At 46.5% G+C, this 17,724-nt stretch overlaps 1 protein-coding gene across 2 annotated transcripts in view; it reads left to right on the top strand.

Annotated features, from left to right (window-relative positions):
- Window positions 1–1,362: 1,362 nt before the first annotated feature.
- Window positions 1,363–17,724, top strand: part of UBAP1 (ubiquitin associated protein 1) — a 37,656-nt gene continuing 21,294 nt past the window's right edge. The window contains exon 1 of one of the 2 annotated variants that reach the window (XM_066614949.1): window positions 1,363–1,555. The gene's annotated coding sequence lies outside the window, so the exon portion shown is untranslated. Of the gene's footprint in view, window positions 1,556–8,445; window positions 8,495–17,724 lie in introns of those variants that run through there. The other variant, XM_066614950.1, reaches the window with a different exon arrangement.

Here is a 17,724-nt window from a genome sequence, read left to right as displayed (position 1 = left end):
CAAAACACCCAACAATGTCCCTCCCTCCAAGCTGATGAATATATTGAGCGAAACTAGGCTTGCAATTCTATCCACACTAACCTGGGAGTAAGCTCCATTAATTACAATGGGATTTACTTCTGAGTAGACATGCATAGGATTGGGCTCTCAGCAGCACGTTTGCTTTTACTCACAAGTAAGCAAATGTGCCTTGGCTGTTGTACAAGGTTAGGCAAAACAGAATGCAAAGCCTCCAGAATGGTCCCGATCCTATGAAAGTGGAGCTCAACAGATGCTCCAGAAGTTACCCCTTCCCCCACTAAAAAGGATAAAAACGGGCTTGAGCTGGTAAGGTGAATTTTTTCTTCTTTGGACTTGTAAAGCCAGGTGGGTCCTGATATTCCACACACCCCGCGCCCCCCCCCACCCTTGCAGCCTAATCTCCTCTCCTCATCAGTCTGGGGTCTGCTGTTTAGAGGGAATCTTCGAAGATCAATCCAGCCCACAAAAATCCACACTGGATTTACAACTGATTTCATCCCAAATCACACTGAACTGGTTTATACAAGAACTTAAAATGAACTGGGCATTGCGCACGATGAAGAATCTCACTGATTTCTCCATTGGGGGTTGAGGTTATTGTAGGCAGGCCAGAGACGCAATTCACTTGGTGGAACAGGACTGGCTCCCCATCTCATCCCCCCTTGTTTATTTGATTTACTGCAATGTAATTATTTACAATAACTTAATTTGCTTTATGATGTTATTCCTGTCCATGACTTCACTTCCGGTGGGTCCCGGACAGCCCGTCATTCTAAAAAGTGGGTCCTGAGCTAAAAAGGTTGAGATCCACCCATTTTGAACAGGGTGCAGCTTGGGAGTCATGCTGGACTCTCGGCTCCCTCTGGAGAGCCAGGTGACGCGTGTCTCCTCAGAAGCAAGTCCCACTAGAGTCAATGGGCCTCCTCCTGCCCCACTAGAGTAAAGTGTGGACAGGCCTGCAGCCCTGGGGCCCGGTCCTGTGCAGGTCTCCTCAGAAGCAAGCCCCACTGCAGTCAATGGACCTCCTCCCGGGTAAGTGTGGACAGGCCTGCAGCCCGGTCCTGTGCAGGTTTCCTCAGAAGCAAGCCCCAGTCTAGTCACCGGGCTGCTCCCGGGCAAGCGGCCGGACTGCACCCTGGACCAGGCCAGGCCCTGCAGAGCCGCCGCGGGACCTGCGTCCAAGCGCCGCCCGGGTGACCCGGAAGTCCGTCGCCGACACCCTGCGCGCGCAGGGACACACTTCCGCCGCTATGTCCACTGCGCGTGCGTCGAGAAACCGGAAGTGGCTTCGCCGCGCAGGAGGACTTCCGCCTTGCGTGACGTGCGTGCGTGCGTCGTGTCGCCGGCGGAGCAGGAGGAGAGGGGCGTGTGGGACGCGAGACAAGATGGCGTCGCCCCGTTGCCGAGGCGGGTCCGGAGGGAGGAGGCTGCTGCCAGGGGCCGTCGCCGCGGCCGGGCGGGACTCCTAGCGGGCGAGGCCGGGCGGGCGAGCGCCGGAGGACGAGGACGGCCGCGCTGAGGGGCCTCCGCCAGGGTGAGTAGGGGAGGGGCTCGGGGGTCCTGGGCGGCCCTTCCGGCTCCGGCCGGGGAGCCTCTGCTCTTGCCGGCCTGCCTGCCCGCCTGGCCCCGGCCTCGCCCTCGCCCTGCCTGGGCTGCTGCGGGGGACTGCCCCTCCCCCCGCCAGGCTGCCCCTCGAGGCAACGTCGGAACAGCCGTCCTGCTGGACCAGCCACAGGCCCGCCCAGGTGCGCCCCACGTCCTGTGGCAGTGAGTTCCACAGGTTATGGCGCTGGGTGAGCTGCATGCTGAGGCCCATCTAGGACTGACAGCGGCCCACCAGGTGCCTGCGTCCTGTGCCCCCCTCGCCTTTGGAATCAGGAGGCTGCACGCACACTCATGGGCGGGTGGGGAGGCTCTGCCTTGCCTGCCTCCCTCCCACCCCAACCTCCCTGCATCGTGCCTTGTGATCTGTGATGAAGTGTTTCTTTGTGCAGTCCCCTTTTCGTGGCATTCTGGCCAGACGCCATCACCACACCCCGTAGCAGTGAGTTCCACAGATTAATTACACGGGGGAAGAAATGGCACTGAAGTGCTTTCCTGCTTCTTTTGTTCTTTCTCCATTTGTGCTCAGTGGCGTAGCTGGCGGGGGCGGAGCACTCAGGCTCCGTTTTGCTCCCCCCGCCGGGAATGGCTCCAAAGGGAGGGGCCGCTTGCCCGCCTCGCTGCCAGCTTGAGTGCTCTGCCCCCCTCCAGCTATGCCACCGTTTGGACTCCTCCAAACAACTCCTTTCGGTATCGGCTCCCTGTCCAATTTCTGCCTTGCTGCTTTTATTAAAATGACTGTTTGTAAGGATAACAACTGGCTGAGTGGTTGGGAGTTGTTCAATTGCAACTTCCTGCAATACAGTGAGTACTTCAGTGAGTAATACATATGCACAGTATGTCATATTTTTATCCTGTCTGTTCTCCAAGAGCTCAGGCTAAAGTGCTGCTCTGTCAGCCACCTTGTGAGGGTAACAGCCACCTATTTGTCCAAAGCCACTTGTCATTTTTCATGGCTGAGCCAAGGCTTGTCTTCATTTTCCTTCCCCAAGCCCATGATTACAGTTTCGTTACTATATTGGTTCTTAATTTAGCAGTGTGTTTGCATATAGAATAGTTTTTCTTAGTCTTGGCTTGTTTGATTATTTGAGGTTGTCTAGCTGTGTAACTATCAAAAGTTTGGAAGGGTGGAAGTATGCTTTTTGTGTAGGTACTTTGTGCAATTTAAAGGAATTATTTCTTTTAAAAGTGTTAACTATAAAATTACGTTTAAATATAACTTGCACCTGAATGCCAAAATGCATCACAAATGCACATTTTAATTTGTCTAATACAAATTCTATCAACTTCCGTAATAAAATTGTGTCCTATTCTAAAATTGCATTTCTTATGTACCCCTATTACTATCTCATTTTGTTTAAACCAGGGGTGTCCAGAGTTTTCGGCAGGAGGGCCGCATCAGCTGTCTGACAATATGTCGGGGACTGGATAAAAAAGAATTAATTTACATTTAAAATTTGAATAAAATTACATAAGTTTACATAAACAAATATATTAAAGATAAACTTATATGAACGAATGAAGGTCTTGCAATAGCTCAAGGCCTATAAAAGCCCTTGCACAAAGCAAGGCTGGCCTTTCCTTTGCTGCCGCTACTGCATCACAGACGTGAAACAGCAAGCAGTGGAGGTAGCCCTCATCCCACAGGTCACGCAAGAGGTCAAACAGTTGCCCTCATGCTGCAGTCAGTTGCCAGTGCGGGCTCCAACAAATCTCTGAAGGTCCAGAGGCTCATTGGAGACTGGGGGTTCCCTGAGGGCTGCATTGAGAGGCCTCAAGAGCCGCAAGTGGCCCTAGGGCCAGGGTTTGGGCACCCCTAGTTTAAACTATCAACAAAATAGTTGTATAAAAATTTGTCAAGTTATTGGTTTTCCTTTTCCATGACCAGAACTTACTCCACTTTGTAACACCCATTTTCTCTGTTTCATACTGACAAGTGTGTTCTGGCAATGATTAAATATGGCACCATTTCACTATCCGCAGGTGTCTGTTTTCTTTCCCTTGTTCTGTGAAATGCAAAGGTGAGGAGGATATTTACTAGCCACATGGTAGTCCATGGCACTGCCTAATAAACCGGTTGTTTTGTTCCTTTTTTACACTTTTTCCTGATCCTATATTTAACGGACCTTTTCACAGTAACTTCTGGTGGTAAATTGGAGAGTATGGTTGCTTGGCCAGATTTGAAACAGCAAGATCAGTCTAGTTTTACTAAAATAGCTCATATTTCTTTCATGAGTTTACATCCATTGATGAAACGCTCTAGCCTTTCTACATATGATATTTGCGTGAGGATGGTTTTATCAATACATTCTAGCCCTTCACGTAACTTGTCTGCTTCTTGGAGCCAATAGGTTGTTCCCATTCATGTTCGTAACCCTGTGATAGTCCCAGCATTGTACATCCCATTAATTGTGAGGAACCCGTTGGTCTTTATATCTTCATGAGATATTTGAGGTTTCTCAGATATTTTACCATTGATAGTTTTGCAGCTTTACTCTGCTTATTAGGCCCAAAATAACAGTCTTGCATAACCTATTGAGAGACTCTTTTTTGGTCTATTCCGCTGACTGGTTGGTACATTTTAGGAGCGCTGCCTCAATTTTTCACCTTCTAAAGTTGATGTAAACTTCAGTCGAATAGTGTGGGGTGGGTACACTTTAACTAGAGCAGTGGTTCTCACACTTTTAGAACTGGGACCCACTTCTTTAGAATGAGAATTTGTCAGGACCCACCGGAAGTGATATCATGACTGGAAGTAACATCATCAAGCAGGAAAATTTTTTAACAATCCTAGGCTGCAATCCTGCCCACAATTGTTTAAAGCATATACAGCCTGTTCAATGTACAGTTCTGTAACATTTTCCCAAATGCAATTGCATGCCATGGGAGCATCAAGTCTAATATATTAAAAATAAAATATTGAAATGAACGGGGACCCACCTGAAATGGGCTCACGACCCACAGTTTGAGAACTAGAGAGTTGCCACATAGTCAAATTACTCTTGAGCTCATCATCTCTCCCCAACCTCAAATCTCCAATTCCTCCAATTTTTCTCAATGTTTATCAACCAGAAATGAAGCTTACCCCAGTCTCCTTGCTCAAATCAAGCCAATTTGTTAAAAAAAAAATTGTTGCACAGAAAATTAATTGTAAACTAAAAGTCCCTGCATCTTTAATGGGTAAAGTCCCAGCCTTTCATTTTTCAAATGGAGAACCACTGTCTTCTACCTGCAAATGGCAGTTTCTTATTTGAAAAAGACCCCAGTTCATCTTGTCATAAGAGCCGCTCATATGTCCTCCAAAGTATTCATGAGCATTTTTTTCCTGTCTTTGAAGGACAGGGGAGACTAAATTCTCTGAGTAGGATGGTCTTGACAACTGTCAGTGAAGCGTCATATCTTGTGTAGAATATCCTGTGCATGGGGGTGTTCCATGCCGTAAATGATGTCACTGTTTCTCTTCCCACCCTCTGAAAAGGGAGCATTAGTTCTCATTGTCTTTCCAACAACATTGTTGCAGTTTTTCCATGTTTCAAATTAAAGAAGAATACCTTGTGTGCTCTCTCTGGGAAGGCTTATGAGTCATATCAATGAGATATGTTGACAGGCAAGGGCTGCACATAATGACCCCTTTTTCCATGGGTTGTTTGTTTCTGACCACACCCACAACATGCGTACAGTGGTAGAAACAATTATTCCAAGAGAAGTAGAGTTCCCTGTCTCTTCTCTCAATCTGTTTCCTATAGAGCAGGGTTGCTGTAGAGTGTTGCATATTAGGCTGTGAATGTTGCGTGTTCAGTCTTGACTTCTGGAATGGGTTGCCAATAGTCAAGAATTCCTAAGGGTGATGACACTGAGTAGTGTTTGACTGGAACTTCCTCTTGCTGAGTCACAGCCACTTCATTCACCCTGTTGATCTTCCCTGGTGCATGGTGTAATCCTTCAGATACAGTCCTTTTAAAACAGGCATACATACTTTGTATCCTTCAAGGGGACTGTAGTACAAAGTACAGACAGGTCTACTTCCACTTTTCAGTACTGTGTACGCACTGAATAGTGAAGACTCAATAGCACTGAGTAATTTATATTGTATTTGACTTTATGCTTATTAACAGGAAAAGTATGGAGTGCAAATTAGAGGAATTCAGTGACGGGAACTATATAAATTGAGCTGTGTTGCCTGCCTGCTAGCCTACCTACCATGGAAGGTCGATCCATGACCAGGAGAACCTTGTGCTTAATAATAATAATAATAATAACAGGTATTTATATACCGCCTTTCTTGGTCTTTATTCAAGACTTTATTCAAGGCGGTTTACATAGGCAGGCTGATTAAATCCCCGTAGGGATTTTTACAATTGAAAGAAGGTTCTATCTTTCAAGAACCACAACAGTCCAGGTGTTTCACTCTGATCTGGTTTCACATTCTGGCCTCCATCCTCCCACGCTCAGAGCAGATGGAATCGCTTGGCTTCAGCTTGTCAGCTGCTTCAAGGTTGCACGGTGCCGGTGGCCTCGAACTGGCGACCGTGTGGATGTTATCTTCAGGCAGACGGAGGCTCTACCCTCTAGACCAGACCTCCTGCCCTTAAATCTATGGTAGTTAGACAGATGGAATTAGAGGGGGGGGCATGCACTGTTTTTGTAAGGTGTTCTTATAAATCAAGTAACATACGCAACTTGCAATCTGATCTTATGAGAGAAGGTACCTCGTTATTCAGTGTACATACAGTATGTACAGTGTATGTACATACAGTATGTACAGTGTATGTACATACAGTATGTACAGTGCAGTATGTACAGTGATGTACTTATATAATATAAGAACACCTAATAATTCAGTGCATAATATTTAATCTTTAATATTTAATTATACACACACACACACACACACAATTAATTAATTAATTAATTATAATTAACATAATATTTAATTAATCTGAAGTGGCGTGAAGCAGGGCTGTGTTCTTGCACCAACCTTGTTTGGAATTTTCTTCGGTGTTCTGCTGAAGCATGCCTTTGGAGCTGCAACAGAAGGCATCTATCTCCGGACCAGATCAGACGGAAAGCTCTTCAACCTCTCCAGACTGAGAGCAAAGTCCAAAGTCCAGCTGAAATGTCTGCGTGACTTCCTCTTTGCCGACGATGCAGCTATCACTACCCACTCTGCCAAAGATCTCCAGCAGCTCATGGATCGTTTTAGCAAGGCCTGCCAAGATTTTGGACTGACAATCAGCCTGAAGAAAACACAGGTCATGGTTCAGGATGTGGACTTACCTCCCTGCATTACAATCTCTGAGCATGAACTGGAGGTTGTCCATGACTTTGTGTACCTTGGCTCAACGATCTCCGACACTCTTTCTCTCAGTACCGAGCTAAACAAACGCATCGGTAAAGCAGCTACCATGTTTTCCAGACTCACAAAGAGAGTCTGGTCCAGCAAGAAGCTGACGGAACATACCAAGATCCAGGTCTACAGAGCTTGCGTCCTGAGTACACTTCTGTACTGCAGTGAGTCATGGACTCTTCGCTCACAACAGGAGAGGAAAATGAACTCTTTCCACATGCGCTGCCTCCGACGCATTCTCGGCATCACCTGGCAGGACAAAGTTCCAAACAACACAGTCCTGGAACGTGCTGGAATCCCTAGCATGTACGAACTACTGAAACAGAGACGCCTGCGTTGGCTTGGTCATGTTGTGAGAATGGATGATGGCCGGATCCCAAAGGATCTCCTCTATGGAGAACTCGTGCAAGGAAAGCGCCCTACAGGTAGACCACAGCTGCGATACAAGGACATCTGCAAGAGGGATCTGAAGACCTTAGGAGTGGACCTCAACAAGTGGGAAACCCTGGCCTCTGAGCGGCCCGCTTGGAGGCAGGCTGTGCAGCATGGCCTTTCCCAGTTTGAAGAGATACTTGGCCAACAGTCTGAGGCTAAGAGGCAACGAAGGAAGGCCCATAGCCAGGGAGACAGACCAGGGACAGACTGCACTTGCTCCCGGTGTGGAAGGGATTGTCACTCCCGAATCGGCCTTTTCAGCCACACTAGACGCTGTTCCAGAACCACCATTCAGAGCGCGATACCATAGTCTTTTGAGACTGAAGGTTGCCAACAGTGGAATATTTAATATGTATATCTGGACTTCAGCATCTTCATCAACATCTTATATCTTCAACATTTATTTTATAGTTTGATTTTTTAATTGTATTTTTAATACTGTGAGTGGCTTTGGGTTACATTTGGGAGCAAAATGGGATAAATAGTCTGTGGGTTTCATTGCCACAAGTTGTGGTTATGGCTGCTGACTTATACGGGGATAGACATATTCATGGATGACACTGTCTATCAATGGCTACTCATAATGATGGCTATACACACCTCTGTAGCAGTATACTGCAGATTAACAGTAGCAAAGGAGCACTAGTGAGAGAGAAGGATGCTTGTGGGCTTCCTAGAGGCAGTTGATTGGCCACTGTGGGGAAACAGGATACTGGACTACGTAGGCCTGTGGCAGGACTTCTCTTATATTAAAGATGCAAAGTACAGTATCTGGGCTTCTTTCATAAGAGTGATGCAAAAGAGCATGGAAATGTAATTTGAATTGTGAGCATTCTCTAACTTCAGACGTTAAAATACTTTCTTTTTGGAAATTTAAAAGAAAATCTATATTGTGAGATTGTCAGAGAAAAAGTGTGTATCAGTTGTGTACCCATAAGTGTAAACTTTGTGAAGGAATTTCCATACTGCTGAACGACTTGAGACTTTAGAATGTTTTCAACGTCTCAATTCTAAACTGTTTGCGAATAGGTCCTGCTGATTTCACTGAAGCTCACTTCAAATGAATGCAGCTGAGGTGTGTAAAACTAGGTAAGCACCTGCTCACAGGGAGGGAGGGCTTTTTCCTAATCCCTTGGTTCTTGACTCACTCCTTTGAGAAGTGACTTCAGCACCATTGCACAATTGCAGGCGGGTTTTGCTCACCAAGCTTCAGTTGTGGTTGTTTCTAGTAAGTAGTCTCCTCACCCCTCTACTTGTCTGCCTTTCTCTTCCTGGAGCAGGAGAGGGAACAGTGGGGCTCAGTTGTGCTTGGCAAAAGCATCCAAGACTCCACTGCTGAATGCACAAAAGTTTTGCTCTCCACTGTCACCAGAAGGTGCCTTCCCACTTGCCATGGCATAAGTGGCAATTGAAACTGGAAGCCTAGGCGATTGCAGACTGCTCTAATGTGTGCTATTTGGGTAGGAGGAGTGTATGCGGAGTCCCTGGGTGGATCAGACCAAAGCTCTTGCTAGTCCAGCATTTTTTATTAGCTAGCCTAGTGCCTCTAGAAAACCTACAAGCAGGGCTATAGTCTTTGCATCTGGTGTCTCCACCTTGGCAACTGTTGCTTTTACTAAAGCGGGCATCTCTGTACCAGTTGCTGGATAGTTGGTCTTGGGGGTTGCGACATCAAAGGACTGGATTTTGAAGCTTCGTAGTTTAAGTGGATTGCAGGTGAACTGGGTTTCATTAAGATACTGGCTGGTTAACTTTAGCTAACTGTGGTTTCAGTTTGCAGTAGGGTTTCTTTGCTTATCAGCTTGCAGAAGCTGCTTATGTGAAAGTTAAGTGCTGCTGGTTCGTTGTACAGACCTCTGTGAGGCTGAAGGTGAAAGAAGGTAATTTAAATGAAAGCAATAAAATTTCTGAGTTATTGTTCCCTGAACAAAATCTAGTTACAGATTAGAAGTATAACAGAAACTGAAAATTGAATGCTTGATGAAATAGGAGGAAGCTGTTTGGGCCTCTGTTTGGGCAGGAGGAGATTGGGATGTAGAAGTAGTGCTTCAGGGTAGAATTAGAAGTTTTGCGGCAAATGTAAGCTTCCCCCTTGCCAGATGGCAGCTAATTAAATTAACCCTTCACCATGCTGCCGAATTCCTTCTGTGCCCTCTACTAACTGCTTTTCCCCACCCAACCAGAAAATCAAGACATGGAGCCAGGGGATAGGAAGAGGTTGTAGAAGGGAATCAAACACCCTTTCCTGTCTGCAAGACCCATCTCCTTGACTCCCTTGCCTGCTTGAAGCCTGGGAGCCAAACAATGTGTGTAATTCAGGCTGTGGTGAGAGTGGCAGGTTTAAATTTACAGCAGCCACTTGAAGTGGAGGCACTTCTGTTCCGTGGAAGCCAACCTCTTTATAATGGGCTGAAGAATTGTTAGCAGGTTAGCCTTGGCAATAGAGTGTTAGATTTAAGATAAAATGGCAATATCTGCTTAGGAGATCAGCTTTTGTCTTAGGTTTCATTGAAGAAGCATGGATATTCCTGTAGAATATGTAATGGAAATTTGTCGCGTTACTGTTTCTGCTGTGTCAGTTAAAATGGAAGTGCAACAGTGCAAGTCTCACCAGATATGCATTAAAAAAACCGCGTGCCCAGAGAAGACAAAACTGTCTCCTCTCCTCTTCCCGCCTCTGCAGACAAATGGTACAGAACAGAATCTCCTTGCACAAACACTTCTTGTCCATTTCCCCTCCAAAAAGACAGACCTGACTTGTGCTGCTACGTGACTTTTAATATGTCCCTGCCTTACTAGAAACTGATTGAACTGGACCTGTGTTTTGTAGTGAAACAGCCGTTCTGAGGACAGTCTAACCACAATATTCTTAGTAGGAATTGCATAGTTACCTGAGCAGAGGACAGTACAGGAACATGACATTCATTGCATTGTGCCTGTGACAGTGAAGCCTTGGACCTGACTGAAGTAGTCTGCTGGCACCACGCCATGCACCTTCTGGAGACCAGTGTGTCTGCAGTGCAAGCATTCTTTCAGTTTGGCAGAGGATTGTAATCTTCTGTGAATGTTTGAAGGCAGAATTAAGACTAGTTAAAGGTCTGAGGGCAGTGGGAATACAAGGTCCTTAGAAGTGAATCAAGAACAACTAATACAGTTATGACCTAATTATCCATGGATTTTTCACCCACCCAGTTTTATCTCAACGTGATGAGAAGGACCCTTTAAAGTTGTAAAAAGAAAAAAAAAGTCATTTAGCACTAACCTCATTAATGCGAGAGAAGGCAGTGCTGACAGTCCATCAACCATTCTTCCTCCAGGTACTTAGAACAGCTTCAAGGCAAGCGACTCCCCTTCCCCCTGAGCATGTGAAAGAAAGATAATCACTTTGCATTCTGTTCCATCACTGCACTGGGAGTGAAGCCTTTCTAAGCACCTGGACAGAGAGTGATTGATGGATTGTCTACCTAATGGGTAGGCTGGGCAGTGCATGTGACCTTGGTCTGGACAGAGGCTGGTTGAACACGTGCTCCTCTCTCCTCCCCTCTTTAGTTCTGGTGCAATTCAATATCTGTGTCTCCAGTTTAATGCTGTTATGAGGTATGACTCAAGGCTGCCTTGTCTTTCTGAATTACATTCTTGTCTTAGGCATCTTTACTGCTGCCTTTAATCTGTTAAACCACTACTCATAAACTTATCATAAATTAAAAGCCATGTCAGATGCTACTGGGTGGAAAAATGATGCTTATATGGGGGAGTATTCAGATTTGTATTCTAGATTTGGGTAAATGCAGCATCACACACAGTATAATTTGATTAAGTTGATGGGAAGCATAGAACTTGCATTTACTGAATAGCAACCAGCAGTTCTCTAATTGTCACAGTTTTTTGACTTAGTAAAATATATTAAAAGATGGGGTGAGTATACTTGTGACCATATAATACTGGTGGTTTTCTGTGCCACATACGTTTGGCCACCAATGCTGATAGTGGATTGGGGTGTGAATGGGCCAAATATGATGCTGAGCCTAGTGGGCAGGCAGCAACCAAAGTCCTACTCCGTGTCTTCCCCACCATCAGAAGTTTTATTGGTGCGGACGAGCAGCAGGATCCCTGGGTTGCAAGGCTCTTTTACCCACTACCACCTTGCTAACATTTTGTTGTCTAGGGGCTTAGTTTACTTGTCTGGTTTGATTTGATTGTATTGGGGTGTCGCTTTGCTGCTTTTGTATTTGCTGTTTGGTAGTTTGTGATTTGAATTTTTAATTTTCATTGGTAATTTGCATTGATTTTGTGTTCTCAGGTGGGCCTTTTGAGAGTGAAGACAAGGTATCAGCTGTCAGATAAATAACTTCCATTTTAAAAGCTAATTGCAATTGACATGCAGGTTTTGAATGCTCCATCAAATGTGGATGGCTGCAGCAATATGTGTATTATTCTTGGAGTAATGCAAAATTTATGAATACTGGACACGAGTCCAAAGGCATGCTTTGTGTGTATCTCAGTCTGTTTCAGTGGTGAAGGCTAATTGACAGTAGTGTAGGTGACCCTCTGGAGGAATCTTCTACTACTAAGCTTGGTGGTATGATGGTTAAAACAACATATGGAATTGTAGGTTGTAAATAGGACACTGTGTGTGTTCAATCCATTGGATATACAGTGCTGCATGACACCTTGTATGAAAGGGGAATGCCGACAAGCATGTCCATGTGCACAACTGGAGCCTGACTTGGCAGGCTTGTGTTTAGTACCAAACCCTCGTTGCTGCAGACCTGGGGAAGTGCCCTCTGTTTTGATGCTACAATGTCGACAGATTGGTGATGGAGGCGGTTCTTACAGCAACCTGAAATTTTTGAGATGCGGCGACCAGAACTGGACACAATACTCGAGGAGTGGCCTTTACCATTGATTTGTACAACGGCATTACAATATTAGCTGTCTTATTCTCAATGCCTTTCCTAATTATCTCAAGCATGGAATTAGCCCTCTTCACTGCTGCCGCACATTGCGTCGACACTTTCATCAAGCTGTCCACAAGCACCCCAAAATCTCTCTCCTGATCTGTCACAGACAGCTCAGAACCCATTAGCCTATATGTGAAGTTCTGATTCATTGCCCCAACGTGCATGACTTTACACTTACTTACATTAAAACGCATCTGCCATTTTGTAGCCCATTCTGCCAGTTTGGAGTGAACCTTCTGGAGTTCTTCCCAATCTCTCATGGGGCATATTGCCAACTGGCAATGGGGCATATTGCCAACTGCAGACATTGGCAGGTGACCCTGTGCCAGGCAGTCTGCAGAGACCTGAAATAGTAGCTCAAGACACACAGGCTGTGATCTGGGCTTGCCATAAGGACCTTATAAGAACTCTGATCTTCGCACCCGTCTCTGTGAGTAGTGAGCCCACATAAAGGGAGTAACAACAGATAAGGAACTTCTACTCCAAGGTAAATACAGCAGGCAGTTACTGCATTGCACCAACCAGGGCTGAAAGGGACTCTGTGTGCCTTCAGTCTTTTAAAAATTTTTTTCCTTTTTAGTGGCACATCTATTTCTGGGACAGTCTACAGCAAGGTGTCATGTCTGTCAGTTACCCCAGAAGGAACCCTAAATTGTTGGAGAAGGTCGGGTGTAAAGGCTTTGGACCTTGCTAGATTTCTCCCACTTTCACCCCATCTACCACCCTGCATAGTTGTATTGGCAACCTTCAGTCTCGAAAGACTATGGTATTGCGCTCTGAAAGGTGGTTCTGGCACAGCGTCTAGTGTGGCTGAAAAGGCCAATCCGGGAGTGACAATCCCTTCCACACCGGGAGCAAGTGCAGTCTGTCCCTGGTCTGTCTCCCTGGCTATGGGCCTTCCTTCTTTGCCTCTTAGCCTCAGACTGTTGGCAAAGTGTCTCTTCAAACTGGGAAAGGCCATGCTGCACAGCCTGCCTCCAAGCGGGCCGCTCAGAGGCCAGGGTTTCCCACTTGTTGAGGTCCACTCCTAAGGCCTTCAGATCCCTCTTGCAGATGTCCTTGTATTGCAGCTGTGGTCTACCTGTAGGGCGCTTTCCTTGCACGAGTTCTCCATAGAGGAGATCCTTTGGGATCCGGCCATCATCCATTCTCACAACATGACCAAGCCAACGCAGGCGTCTCTGTTTCAGCAGTGAATACATGCTAGGGATTCCAGCACGTTCCAGGACTGTGTTGTTTGGAACTTTGTCCTGCCAGGTGATGCCGAGGATGCGTCGGAGGCAGCGCATGTGGAAAGCGCTCAGTTTCCTCTCCTGTTGTGAGCGAAGAGTCCATGACTCGCTGCAGTACAGAAGTGTACTCAGGACGCAAGCTCTGTAGACCTGGATCTTGGTATGTTCCGTCAGCTTCTTGTTGGACCAGACTCTCTTTGTGAGTCTGGAAAACGTGGTAGCTGCTTTACTGATGCGCTTGTTTAGCTCGGTATCGAGAGAATGAGTGTCGGAGATCGTTGAGCCAAGGTACACAAAGTCATGGACAACCTCCAGTTCATGCTCAGAGATTGTAATGCAGGGAGGTGAGTCCACATCCTGAACCATGACCTGTGTTTTCTTCAGGCTGATTGTCAGTCCAAAATCTTGGCAGGCCTTGCTAAAACGATCCATGAGCTGCTGGAGATCTTTGGCAGAGTGGGTAGTGACAGCTGCATCGTCGGCAAAGAGGAAGTCACGCAGACATTTCAGCTGGACTTTGGATTTTGCTCTCAGTCTGGAGAGGTTGAAGAGCTTTCCGTCTGATCTGGTCCGGAGATAGATGCCTTCTGTTGCAGTTCCAAAGGCCTGCTTCAGCAGGACAGCGAAGAAAATCCCAAACAAGGTTGGTGCAAGAACACAGTCCTGCTTCACTCCGCTTCGGATGTCAAAAGGGTCTGATGTGGAGCCATCGAAGACAACAGTGCCCTTCATGTCCTTGTGGAAAGATCTGATGATGCTGAGGAGCCTGGGTGGACATCCAATCTTGGGGAGAATCTTGAAGAGGCCGTCTCTGCTGACCCAGGTCGAAAGCCTTTGTGAGATCTATGAAGGCTATAAAGAGTGGCTGTCGTTGTTCCCTGCATTTCTCCTGCAGTTGTCTAAGGGAGAATACCATATCAGTGGTGGACCTGTTGGCTTGGAATCCACACTGCGTTTCTGGATAGACGCTCTCTGCAAGTACCTGGAGCTTCTTTAGTACAACTCGGGCAAACAGCTTTCCTACAACGCTAAGGAGAGAGATGCCGCGGTAGTTGTTGCAGTCACCCCTGTCACCTTTGTTCTTGTACAGCGTGATGATGTTTGCATCCCTCATGTCTTGAGGTACTTCACCTTCTCTCCAGCAGAGACAAAGGATTTCATGCAGCTCAGTGACGATGATCTCTTTGCAGCATTTTAGGACTTCAGCAGGGATGCTGTCTTTTCCAGGTGCCTTGCCAAAGGCAAGGGAGTCCAGGGCCACGTGAAGTTCTTCTAGGGTTGGTTCACTGTCAAGCTCTTCCAGCACAGGCAGGCACTCAATGTTGTTCAGTGCTTCTTCGGTGACTACATTTTCTCTGGAATATAGCTCAGAGTAGTGCTGCACCCAGCGTTCCATCTGCTGCGCCCGATCCTGGATGACCTCGCCTGTGGCAGACTTCAGAGGGGCAATTTTCTTCTGTGTTGGACCTAGGGCCTGCTTGATACCATCATACATCCCCTTGATGTTGCCCGTGTCAGCTGCTATCTGTATCTCGGAACAGAGCTGGAGCCAGTAGTCGTTAGCACATCTCCTGGCAGTCTGTTGGACTTTGCTGCGAGCAGTTCGGAGGACCTGCAGGTTGCGCTCACTGGGACAGGCCTTGTATGCTGCTTGAGCTCTCCTCTTTTCCTCAATGACTGGTGTCAACTCCTCAGAGTGGGCTTCAAACCAGTCTGCCGCCTTGTTGGTCTTCTTGCCGAATATGGACAAGGCGGTGTTGTAAACGGTATTCTTGAAATGTTCCCATCTGTTGGATGCGTTTGCGTCGGCCGGGCCTGGAAGAGATTCCTCAAGCGCTTGTGCAAATTCCTCCACTTTTCTCTGATCCCGGGTCTTGCTGGTATCAATGCGAGGTCTTCCTTCCTTTTTCGTGTGATACAGTCACACGAAATAGTGACTGCATAGTCACCTGCATAGTGATGTAATACAAAATGTCCACAATCTTATATTAGGCCAATGCTGAATGTTTCTGCTTTGCTCTGTTCATATCTTGAGAAGCTGTATGTCAAGGAAGTGCTTTTAGTTACAGTCTGTGTCGTGCCCCAGAAATGTCTGTCTTAACTCACTCTTTCTTTTAGTTGTGTCTTGAGCAGTGATGCTCCCATCACTTCAAAATACAGTGTTAACTTGAATTGTCTTTGGGTAAATATGCTTGCTTTTTGTTGTCAGTAGGCAGAGGGTACAGCAGTGGTGGTGATACCAGCAGATCTTGGTGATACCAGCTAAATCTGGGTTTTGAATTACAGGAAGGACCAGTGCCCCCCAAACCTACAGCCACTTGTTAACGGTACAGGTTGCATGTTGCTTATGTGCATCTGGCTGTGAATGAACTGTGCATGAGAGAGTAACATAAGTATAGTTGCCATAACCAAGTTGGTTCCATTCAGGCAGGGGGGGCATAGATATGGTAACTGGATATGGGAGAATCCTATATAGTTAGTCTGCCATTACCTTTGTTTTGTATAATTAGCTCCCCATTACCTTTGGTGTGATGGAGGTGCTGGTGGTTCTTAAGAAAGGAGCATTGTTGCTTAACTGGAGAACCAGAAGTGCAGGCAGCTAACCTGGATGCTACAGAGAGGAAACTAATGGGAAGCATGAACTATCCTGCTTCCTCTTTGTCTCCCTTTGTTGTGTAGTAGGCCGATTGCCTGCACGTTCGGTTCCTCCATTAAGCAAGAATGTTTCTTTCTTAACAAGAAACACCCAAACTTCCATAGCTGTTAAAGGAAAACAGGTAATGGATGGGGGATGCAGAGGGTCCCCCAGATACCATATACACTGGTGCATAAGTCAAGAATGTATGCCTTTAAAATGATCCTGAAAGCATGGGTGAACTTACATATGAGTCAATACAGTGAATGAAGCTTCTAAGAGCAGCTACCTGGTGAGGTGACGGTGGAACTGGGCTGAGAAGCAGGACACGGGGATGGGGAGAAAGCAGTAATTTTATTTATAAATGATTGTTGTGAGGCAACAACAGGCAGCAAGCAGAACAAAGTAGCCCTTTTAACTTCTCCAAATAGGAAGAGAAGTGAAGGCACTTAGGGGAATTGTGGTCTATATGAGGACCGCTGCTTTGGAGCACTGACAACTTGCATAAGCACCTTCATCTTGTTTGGAGAAGAATATAAAATAGCTCTTTTTATCTCTTTTTACTACTGCCTCAGAGCAATTCCTGGTAAGTTGTTTTCAAAGAATTTCACACCCCTGAGTTTTGCCCCTGATGTATCAGAGTCATAGAAAATTCCACAATTTTGGATCAGAACCTGCCCTTGACTTATCTACGGTAAGTGAAAGGCTAAGTGAAAGGCTCTGGTTGTGGGCTGTCCAAATATTGTAACTCCTGAACACAGCTCATGTGGCAGTACTCTTGGAGTACAGTACTGAGAAACCGTTTGGGATAGATTGAGCACAGTCTACATTTGAAGCTTAATCAGCTTTTTTAACAAGAAGTTTCTTGTTGTCCAGTGTAAGGTGTGCTGTAGGATCAATGTAATTGTTTCCTTAAGAGTTAGGGCCCGATCCTGTCCAACTTTCCAGTGCCAATTCAGCAGTGCCAACAGGGTATGCGCTGCATCACGCAGTGGGGGGGTAGTCACAAAGGCCTCCTCAAGATAAGGGAATGTTTGTTCCCTTACCTCGGGGCTGCATTGTTGCTGCATCAGCACTGGAGAGTTGGATAGGATTGGGCACTTGGAACTGCTGAAGGGACAGAGGTCACACTGTTCTTCACTACTTAGTATGTTGGCATCCTTCAGTCTTGCAAGACTGGTATCGCGCTCTGAATGGTGGTTCTGGAACAGAGTGTCCTCTCCAGTGCACGGAGCCTGGGTAAAGTAGATATGGAGGATAGGCTGTTACCCATGCAGCAGATCCCCCCTCTCCACGTTGCTGAAATGGTCCAGTGGAAAGTCAGAAGCCAATACGATTGGTTCCAACGGCGTCGCAGGAGTTGCCAGAACGTGACTGTGTTCAGCCATAAACTGCCTCAGGGACTCAGGCTCTGGATTTTCACTACTCAGTGACACCAATTAGACTGTAGAAGGGGTTTTCAAACTGGGGCGTCGCGACATGCCAGCCTGA

The sequence above is a fragment of the Tiliqua scincoides genome, chromosome 2 (assembly GCF_035046505.1).
Source record: "Tiliqua scincoides isolate rTilSci1 chromosome 2, rTilSci1.hap2, whole genome shotgun sequence".
Lineage (NCBI taxonomy): Eukaryota > Metazoa > Chordata > Lepidosauria > Squamata > Scincidae > Tiliqua > Tiliqua scincoides.
Note: the sequence above shows the minus strand (reverse complement) of the source record. Positions and strands in the feature narration are given on the sequence as shown.